This window comes from Rutidosis leptorrhynchoides, chromosome 9 (genome assembly GCF_046630445.1).
Source record: "Rutidosis leptorrhynchoides isolate AG116_Rl617_1_P2 chromosome 9, CSIRO_AGI_Rlap_v1, whole genome shotgun sequence".
In the NCBI taxonomy this organism is placed as follows: Eukaryota; Viridiplantae; Streptophyta; class Magnoliopsida; order Asterales; family Asteraceae; genus Rutidosis; species Rutidosis leptorrhynchoides.
In genome coordinates, this window is record NC_092341.1 from 339839150 (window position 1) to 339850004 (window position 10855).

The following is a 10855-nucleotide window of genomic DNA, read 5'->3' on the forward strand; positions in this document are numbered from 1 at the left end:
TAGATTGGTACTCTTCAATACATAATTTACATATGTATATATAATACCAAAATCCCGTAAATTACGGAGAAATTTTCGGAAGATGGCAGTCAAAGTTTACTGTAATAGATATGCCAAGATATGAATTTTGTCGGTACACTATCTATGCAGTAAATGCAGTATGACGTGTCTAGACTTAGGAATGATAAGCAAGTAATTTTCGACAAGAAATGATAAGCAAAACTTTTAACATGCAGACATGGTCGAAGTCCATACTTACTAATGCATCTTAACAACTATCAGTTAGACACACTCATGTAAGACCTGGTTCACTAGGACCAACGCTCTGATACCAACTGTGACGATCGCTCCAAATCCATATGGACAAACACGTCATTCATTGATTTCATTACGAGGTATTTGACCTCTATATGATACGTTTTGTAAACATTGCATTCTTTTGAAAAGGCACACCATAAATGAATATTTAAATCAAAGGTTTTCGACATCTAATGATTTCTACATATAGACAATCACCATAAATAATAGTTTACAACAGTACTTCCGTTGACAATGCAGTCAAAATAAGATACATGGTGATGATTTGGTGAATGCAACGTTTCCTTGAAAAATATGTCATGTAAGACTCCATGCACATAGCTTGTCTAACATCTAAGCAAACAGCGGAAGACTTCTAGGAAACCTGAGAATAAACATGCTAACAAGTGTCAACACAAAGGTTGGTGAGTTCATAGTTTTAATGTTTCGTATAATCTGTATATAAAGATGGATCACAAGATTTCAGTTGTTTCATCCAGAAACGTTTATCAAAATATTCTACGAAATTGAGCACCCTGGTAACTATACTTAACGTATATATAATTTGTACCCTTTGTATAATCATCTTAATAATACACGTAAACCAACGTGTACGCTTCTCAAATAGCATACGTCCGTTAAAAGGCTAGCGCTCTAGCTCGGACGGGGATATCAAGCCCTATGGATCCATATACTACTACTCGCGCCCACCAGTTCTTATAACCGGCAGTTACTAGTTACCAAAGCTAAGGGATTTTCGGTTCAAACTCAATATAGAATTTAGTATGTACTTGTGTCCATTGTTTTTAAAATAAAGTGCATGTATTCTCAGCCCAAAAATATATATTGCAAAATCATTTAAAAAGGGATCAAATGAAACTCATGCATATAAATATTGTAAATCAGTTTATAAAGCATTTGTATGTATTCTCAGCCCAAAAATGTAGAGAGTAAAAGGGATCTTATGAAACTCACCTTAGCAGCATATAAAGTCGTTCACCAAAATGTGATCGAAACACGGATTACCAAATAACCGTATATTTCAACGTATCAATATTGAGATTCAATATTGTAGGAAAGTACGTAGACGCAACGGAGATGATAAACACTAGGTTTGATTCACAAATATACCCCCGAACATTACCCATAATCTCCTTGGCAATAACCCATAATTTCCTTAGCTCTATCCCGCTTGAAAACCATTTTGAAAGTGACACGCTCATGACCTCGTCGTAGTATTTTATGTATAATACTAATTAATAATAATACTACTAATAAAAATAAGATTAATAATAATAATAATAATAATAATAATAATAATAATAATAATAATAATAATATAATTAATAAATATGTATACGAGTGTAATATGTATGTGTGTAAATAAAATGAACTGACTTCGGCTGAATTTATAGATCCTGACTTGTCCCAGCCCTCCATGCGATCGCATGTGTCTGAGGCACAATGGCCATGCGATCGCATGGCCTCTTTTTCCAGCTCAGGTTTGTTTAACTTCTTCCTCGTCGACATATTTTTATATTATATATATATATATATATATATATAATATATTTAATTTATATAATTAATTATATATTATATTTAATTCACATGCATAGTTGACTTGAACTTTTCATTCCGATGACTCGTACGTTTACGCTCGACTTATGTCCCGCTTCCGGTTTCTCGAACGCATTTTTGTACGCTTAGAAAACTCGTATTTTATGTTTCGTGACACGTACCTTTGTCTAAATATAACCTTAAATTATCTATAAACTATATCACTAGAATTGTAACTTATACACTTGAGTGTTTTGGTCATTTACTTCTATAAATCATCGTCTCGCTATTTGTTAATATATATATATATATATATAAATAATACATACATTTTCATTTTGAAATAGTGTTTTACTGTAGCAATTCACTGTAGCAAAGTCAATTTCACTGTAGCAAATAGTGATTTTTGAAAACACTATAGCATTTTGGGTACTGTAGCAATTTGAAAATACTGTAGCAAATTAGTGTTTTACTGGTTCATCTTAAACGTTTTAGTTCACTTATCTAAATATCAATCGAATTAACAAACGAATGTTACTATCGTTTACTAAATAACTTGAAATTATATATATGTATATATCTTTCTTTGATATACATAGATCAGTTTTTAAATATACATTGGAAGTTATTTATAATTAATTTTAATAATAAATATTTCAACCTATCTTATATATTCAAATAGATATTTAAACCAATAAGTTTAATGTACGGTATCAAACAATTAATACATTGTTATTTTTTTCAAGTTATAGTATATATGTATCTATTTACATATAATTGTTCGCGAATCGTCGAAAACAACCGAAGGGTATTTAAATATATAAAAGTAGTTCAAAAATTTTGAGATTCAGTTTTACAGAATTTGCTTATCGTGTCGGAAATGTTAATCATACAAAGATTAAGTTTAAATTTGGTCAGAAATTTCCGGGTCATCACAGCGAAGAACCCGTAGCACTTACCGGCGAACTAGTTCGAAACACCATTTTCACCCTCATTTCCCGAATATCTCGCCACGATTATATTCTATCTAAAATTATAAACCTTATTCATCCGCTCGTTCCGACTGACAATCATCACGAATAATTGAAGAAGTCAACGAACTTCGCGCTCGAGTAATCAATTTGGAGAATATGGTGCAAAATTTACCAGCTTCAGCAACATCATCGGCACCAGCAGTATCATCAGTAACAGCACCAGTACCATCAACAATCCATGCCTCAACATCTCATTATGTATCTCGAGTATAATCATCATTCTATGAATCGTTCTACATCATTTATCTTCGTTTTACATGACGATTATGTAATTTCTAATATTTTAGAGATTATATATTCTTGTTCTAACAGTAAATCAAATGAGTTTAATATCATATTGACTCATTAAATCCATGATTACATCTGAAGAGAATATATATGTAAGTATATTTTCATAAAGATTGTAATTAAAAATTCTTTTATACAAACGATTAATGGTGAAAATATTTTAACGGGTAGGTAATATCCGAGAAATATTTAGATTTCACATTAATAAGTTACACTGTACATTCTTCGAATCTGATTCAACAGTCATTTACTATCCTACTTACACCCACAGATATACGTATCCGTTCACCGCAGAATAACCATTTTCATTCAATTTCATATTTGGATTTTGACCTATCAGAATCCAACAAGTGGCATAATGAAGAAAACATTGGACAAAAATAAAATTTGTTAAAAACAAATAAATTAACTATGAGAAATTTTGTTAAGAATCCACGCTAACAAAATTCTAGCTAACTGTTCCTAGCTAACTGTTAATTTCTTATTACATTTATTTATCGCAATTTATTATCGCAATTTTAATTCTCGCAATTTTAATTATCATCATTTAATTTCTGTTATTTTATTTACGCACTTTAAATATCGGGACACGTATACAAGGTTTTGACATATCATATCGACGCGTCTATATATATTATTTGGAATAACCATAGACACTCTATATACTGTAATGCTCGAGTTCGCTATACAGGGTTGAGGTTGATTCTATAATAATATATATACTTTGAGTTGTGATCGAGTCTGAGACATGTATACAAGGGGTCACGATACGTATGAATTAATTCGAATATTAGATATATGAATTATTGAATTTCTAATTGTAGACTATTAACTGTGGACTGCCAACATTGGAAAATTAAAATGAATTAAAATATTGATTATAACATATGAAACTAAACATTTCTTCAAGTTTGCCACTTGATTTCATCTTAAATCGCATTTGTAACTTGACGATTTCAATCTGTGTTCAAACCTTTCATGATTCTTGAAAACACCTCAATCGAGAAGATGAATCAATCGCACTTCATCTACGGAAGAAAAGATAGATGCATATAGTTATGCACCTGTAAACACTCAGAACCTGAGTAAATGTTTAACACGTATCTGTGCTAGCTCCTTTGGCGTTGTTATTACCGAAAATCAATTTGCAATCCCTTTCCAAATTAGCCAAATTTGTCACAGCTCCAGCAAATCAACTTCGACTTTCATCCGGATTAACTTTATTATAACCTTGACATATAAGTTTGTCTTTCGTCAACATTACCGGGGAACCTTTTATATCTCGCCACATTAGCAGAAAACTTACCAACAACTTCATTGATCTTTGACTTTCCGAAGAACCACTATATTTGTTCGTTAAAACCCTATCATATACTCATCCGCACCTTGTAACGAGAATTGCCGTACCAATTACCGGGAATTAGCAAACAATATTTTGAATCTCGCGACGTTTCTACATATAACATTTATCTCTTAGAATCATGATCTTCCATTCTGAAATTCTGAAAAGCAACCAGTCTGTGAATCAATACTCTGAATTTTGAAAAGTTAAATGAAGCAACATAAACTGTAAACGACCTTAACCGTCGGAAATTTGATGATAAAGGATAGTATATTGGCAAAGCTCAGAAAAGTTGGAACTGAAAAAAAAATGGATTGAGCTAACCCTGAAGGAGACCGAGGACAAATACAAGGACCAAACTCTATATTCAAAGAATCCAGGTAATTCTGGATCCAATGAAATCTTCAGCAAATATCTTTTTCCGAAGTCATGTTAAATCTTGTGGAAAAATCTTTTTTTTATCAACCTTCGATCTTAGAAATTCCAAAATATCATCATAAATATCTTCGATATTTCTGAAGATATCTTCATAAATATTCTCGTCCGATATTATTTATCTTTTCGCGTTATCTGTGTTACATCATAAAGGAAACTATTTTAGTTTCTAAATTCTGAAACTTTCGAGTTTAAAATATGAATGATTTTGAAGTAGTGTTGGGAACTGATGCATGAGTTAGTATAATATAATGACACTTGATCAACGTGGTTATATTATAGTAAGTCATGCTGAGTTTTTAAATGGAACTTGATGATTCACAGACCATAACGTCATCAGGTGCCATGTTACACGACTCTTACATTCTATCTAAAATATAAACATATCAATAAATTAATTTCTTGATAGTTCTATCTTTCCTTTGAATTCTGGTAATTTAACCAATCAAAATCGTGCTATTACAATCTCTCTCTTAGAACATTAGTTATGTTCATTCGAAAACTTCATACCTACGAATTCTGAATCATTACCCGCTTGACTTAAAGTCGGGAAAAGAAAACAAAATGATGGAACTTCAAAATATAAAGAAAATGAAGAGGGTGGATTTATGGTGAAATATCCGACAGAGGAATCAAAATAGATTATCTCATTTAACCAAAGAAGATCCTATTTCCTTAATTACCGGAGAATCAAATCTTATTACAAAGATATCCTCTAAATCCCTTGAATTCCGAAAATCAACCGTGACTACGTCACCAGTTGAGACGAATATGTATTCATTCATTTCATTATTTTATGACAGCTTCACTCGTACGCTTCACATAATCGAATAGTTTTATCTATATTAATTAATAATGATAAAACTCTATTTAACAACTCATATTCATCATGAAAACATTTTTTTGTGTTAGCCATGACGACCTCGATCAAATTTCGGGACGAAATTTCTTTAACGGGTAGGTACTGTGACGACCCAGAAATTTCCGACCAAATTGAAACTTAATCTTAATATGTTTTCAACACGATAAGCAAAAATCTGTAATGTTGAGTCTTGGAGATTTTGAAACTATATTCATATAATGCAATTACCCACGACTGTTTTTGATGATTCACGAACAATTGTTGTTAATAAATATGTATAAGTATAAGTTTATATAATAAATTGAAATAATAAAAATACAATTAAATCCTTGGAATTAAATATGTAAAATAATATAAAACAATTAAGTGTAAATTTAAAATGAATCTATATATAAGACTTCTATGAATAATTAGTATTTGTATATTGTAATTAATATTCAATAAAGATTATCATATTATTTATGATATTACATAATACAAGTTAAAATATAGATGTTATATTAATATTATTACTTTTATTACCATTATAAATAGTATTATCAATATTAATATCAGTATTATTAATAATATTATATCTATATGAAATTTAATACATTTGATTTGTTATATCATTAGTAATATTAGTATCATTATTAATGTCATTATTATTATAATTAATAGAAAAATTATAATTATTATAATTAATATTAATATTATTATTAGTATCATTAACAAGATTAGTATTATTATAATTATCATTATTATTATTAGTTATTATTAAATTTACTAATATTATCATATCTGTATTATTATTGTTATCTATTTTGATGTTATTATTATTATTATTACTAATATAATTATTAGTATTATTGTTAGCATTCGATATTATTATTAATAATTTTATTAGTTTTATTATTAGTATTAATATTTGATTATTAATAACATTATCAATGCTAAAACTTATGAATTTATATATATTTATATAATCAAATAAACAGATATATATATAAATACATATATAAATATATATAATACAGATATATATATATATATATATATATATATATATATATAAGTACATATACAGATTATATATATATATATATAAACATAAATACGATTAATCATATAAATAAATACTGTGATAAATACAAATAAATTTCATATTCTGTTTTCAATCGTTGTCATGCTTTAAGGAATTTGTTTTATACCTCCTAGATCGTACCAATCAGGAATCCAATCACAGACTTATTCGATTTTCAGTTAGCAATCTACTTCACCTTTTATTTTTTATTATTTATGTCCTGATCAATAATTCACGTCGACCTTAAATTCTTTATATAATTGATAATTATCAGTGGTATTCAATCCATACGATCGTAAATCATCCATCAAAATTTATACATTTCATTTATTGTTTTCAGCTGGTTGAATTAAATCAGAAAAGAGGAAGAACACAGGCTTTATGCCCTGTTCTTGTTCCATTTTTCTAAAACCTCAAATACGAACCAAACCTCAAAAAGTGTTAGTGCAATGTTGTTAGTAATCATCCAAATAAACTAGCTGAAAAGTTTCAAGGTTCATCTTTTCTTCTCACGTTTGAATTTCCGAGTCAAAGCTTCAAATTTAAAAAGTCAAACTTTGTTCTTCATTAAAATTCAAACTTGTTTTAATGTTTCCAATTAAATTGAGGTTACAGAAAGTTTTTAATTAGGATTTAGCACCTTTTTCATGTAGAAGACATTATCTAAAACCTTCTAAAAACTCGAGATTGATTTCAAGTTTATAAACGACCTACAGGGACTGTTTCAGTATATTTTGTTATTTTAATTCTGTTTTAAATCATGTAATCCATTACTATTCGTCTTCTATGTCTGTAAGAATCCTAAAAAAAAACCAAAATTTAAATGATTGTGTTGATTGATTAATTCAGGCAGTCTGAGTTTGGGTAATGAAGAAGAAGAAGTAGGAAGGCAGATAGTATAAGATATATAAATTTTTAGCGGGCCATCAAATCAGAAAAAAAAACCCAAACAGACGGATGGTTGGGAGCTTGTGTGTGTAACCGAGAGGTCTCGGGTTCGAGTCCCGTTCGTGGCAATTTTTTTTTTAAAAAGGCTTCTCTTCAAGGTTGTACTCTATTTTATTGTTATTATTATTATTATTATTATTATTATTATTATTATTATTATTATTATCATTATTATTATTGTTATTATTGTTATAATTATTATCATTAGTATTATTATTATTAGAATTATTATTATTAATATTGAAGTTATGATAATTATTATTATTACTATTATTAATTATAGTTATTATTAGTAAGTAAATTATTATTATTAACACTAATACATGCTATATCATTATAATTATTAAGTTAGTTATTATTATTAACTATATTAGTATTATCATTTATTATTATCATTACTAATATTATTATTTAAAGTATTATTAATATGTTATTTTGATAGTAATATTATTAGGATTTCAAGAATACTAAACATGTTAATTTATAATAAAAGGTGTTATGATAAAGATTAGAAAATTGTTATAATTATACGAATACATGTAGATTATGATTATGAATACAAATTAATATTAAAAGAAACTATAGTCATTAGTTTGTAAATTAAACACGAAGGTTATGATTATTATTATAACTATGAATATACAAGTTTAATAATATTGTTAAAATTAAAAATATAGAAATTTTGGATAAATATTATTATGAAAACTATTAAAATATTAACTAAAGTATGTTTTAAAAGAATTATTATAGTTAATATTATCATAGTTATTTTAATACAACCTAGTATTATTATCATTATTAACATTATTATTATCACTTTTATCATTATTATATAGTATCAATATTATTACTAATATTAGTATTATCATAACTATTAATTTCAAACAAATGATCCTCATATAAAAATATACTTAACTTAATTAACAATTATATATATAAAATGAAAATATATAAATAATGAAACTTATAAATTGTTAAATATATAAATTACATCACTAATAATAATATATATATTTATTCGATTATAAGTATATGTATTAATATATATATATATATATATATATATATATATATATATATATATATATATATATATATATATATATATATATATACAAATGATATAGGTTCGTGAATCCGAGGCCAACCCTGCACTTGTTCAATGTTGTCATATGTATTTTTACTACAAAATACAATATCGTGAGTTCATTTGCTCCCTTTTACTCTTTACATTTTTGGGACTGAGAATACATGCGATGTTTTTACAACTGCTTTATTAAATGCTTTTGAAATATATTTTTGAACTGAGAATACATGAATTGCTTTAATAACTGTTTTACGAAATAGACATAATTAATCGAAACTACATTCTATGGTTGAATTATCGAAATCGAATATGCCCTTTTTATCATGTCCGAAGTTGTCCCGGAATGATGACGAATTTATCATGTCCGAAGTTGTCCCAGAACGATAGCGAATTTATCATGTCCGAAGTTGTCCCGGAATGATGGCGAATTTATCATGTCCGAAGTTGTCCCGGAATGATGGCGAATTTATCATGTCCGAAGTTGTCCCGGAATGATGGCGAATTTATCATGTCCGAAGTTGTCCCGGAATGATAGCGAATTTATCATGTCCGAAGTTGTCCCGGAATGATGGCGAATTTATCATGTCCGAAGTTGTCTCGGAATGATGAGGATATTCTATATGCAACTTGTTAAGGTCGATTATCAGGTGTTCAATCCATATGAATGAATTTTATGCATGATGTTTATGGGAAATGGGAATATTAAATCTTGTGGTCTATTAAAATGATGAATTTTATTATTTACGATAAACCTATGAACTCACCAACCTTTTGGTTGACACTTGAAAGCATGTTTATTCTCATGTATGAAAGAAATCTTCCGCTGCGCACTTGCTCATTTTAAAGATATTACTTGGAGTCATTCATGGCATATTTCAAAAAGACGTTGCATTCGAGTCGTCGAGTTCATCAAGATTATTATTAAGTCATTTATAGTTGGATATATTATGAAATGATATGCATGCTGTCAACTTTTGATGTGATGAAAGCCTGTCTTTTAAAAACGAATACAATGTTTGTAAAATGTATCATATAGAGGTCAAGTACCTCGCGATGTAACCAAATGTAATGTATTCGTCCAGATGGATTATGACGGGTCCTTTCAATATCTATCCTTGAAGTTGTGATGTCGTCCAACGGTGGTGGTTTGCCTCCTTTAGGGGAGGTCAGGAGTTCGACTCCTGTTAGCTACACATTAAAAACACAATTTCATCCCTGCCATGAAGTATGTATTCACCCATGACACATTTCTCATATCGTTTGGGAGGGTAAATGTGAGGGGGGTTTTACTTGGCCGTGCCTTTGGATCGGTTTCAAGGTTTCCTCCCAGGCAGCGATGGGGGTGAGGTTATTATCACTGCATAGTCAGAACGGGAGATGATCGCAACAGGTGGTTTAGTCCCCTCCGGGTGATCCCAATCGCTGTAAAAAAAAATCATATATCTATCCATTTGTTATTTTATAGTTAAACTTTAATATTTATTTATTTATATCATTTAAAGATAATTAAAAGTAAGAGATGAGAGGAAAGCCATTGGACTTATTGAAAGAAACAATAAAGTGAAGTTAGTCGAGCAATTTCCATGAATTTAGCTTTTGAATAAATTAAACGCATACTTCCAATTAACCTTTAACCTTAATTTTAAAAAGTTGCCAATAGCATTTAGGAAGAATATAATAATATTTCTAATGAAAATTATATCCAATCACTCGGCAAAGGAAAATTGATGGTTTTATTCGTATAATTTATACAACGCGCTTGAACGCGAATATTCCTCGTTTTCTTAGAAGTCGAAGCTCACTATATGGTATCAAAGCGTTCCACAAGGTATCAAACCTACTTGTGTGCCCTTCATGATGGTTGAGGCGCATCTCATTGAGGACGATGAGTTTGGGTATACCCCACATCTACCATGAACATGACTGATTTTGAAATTAT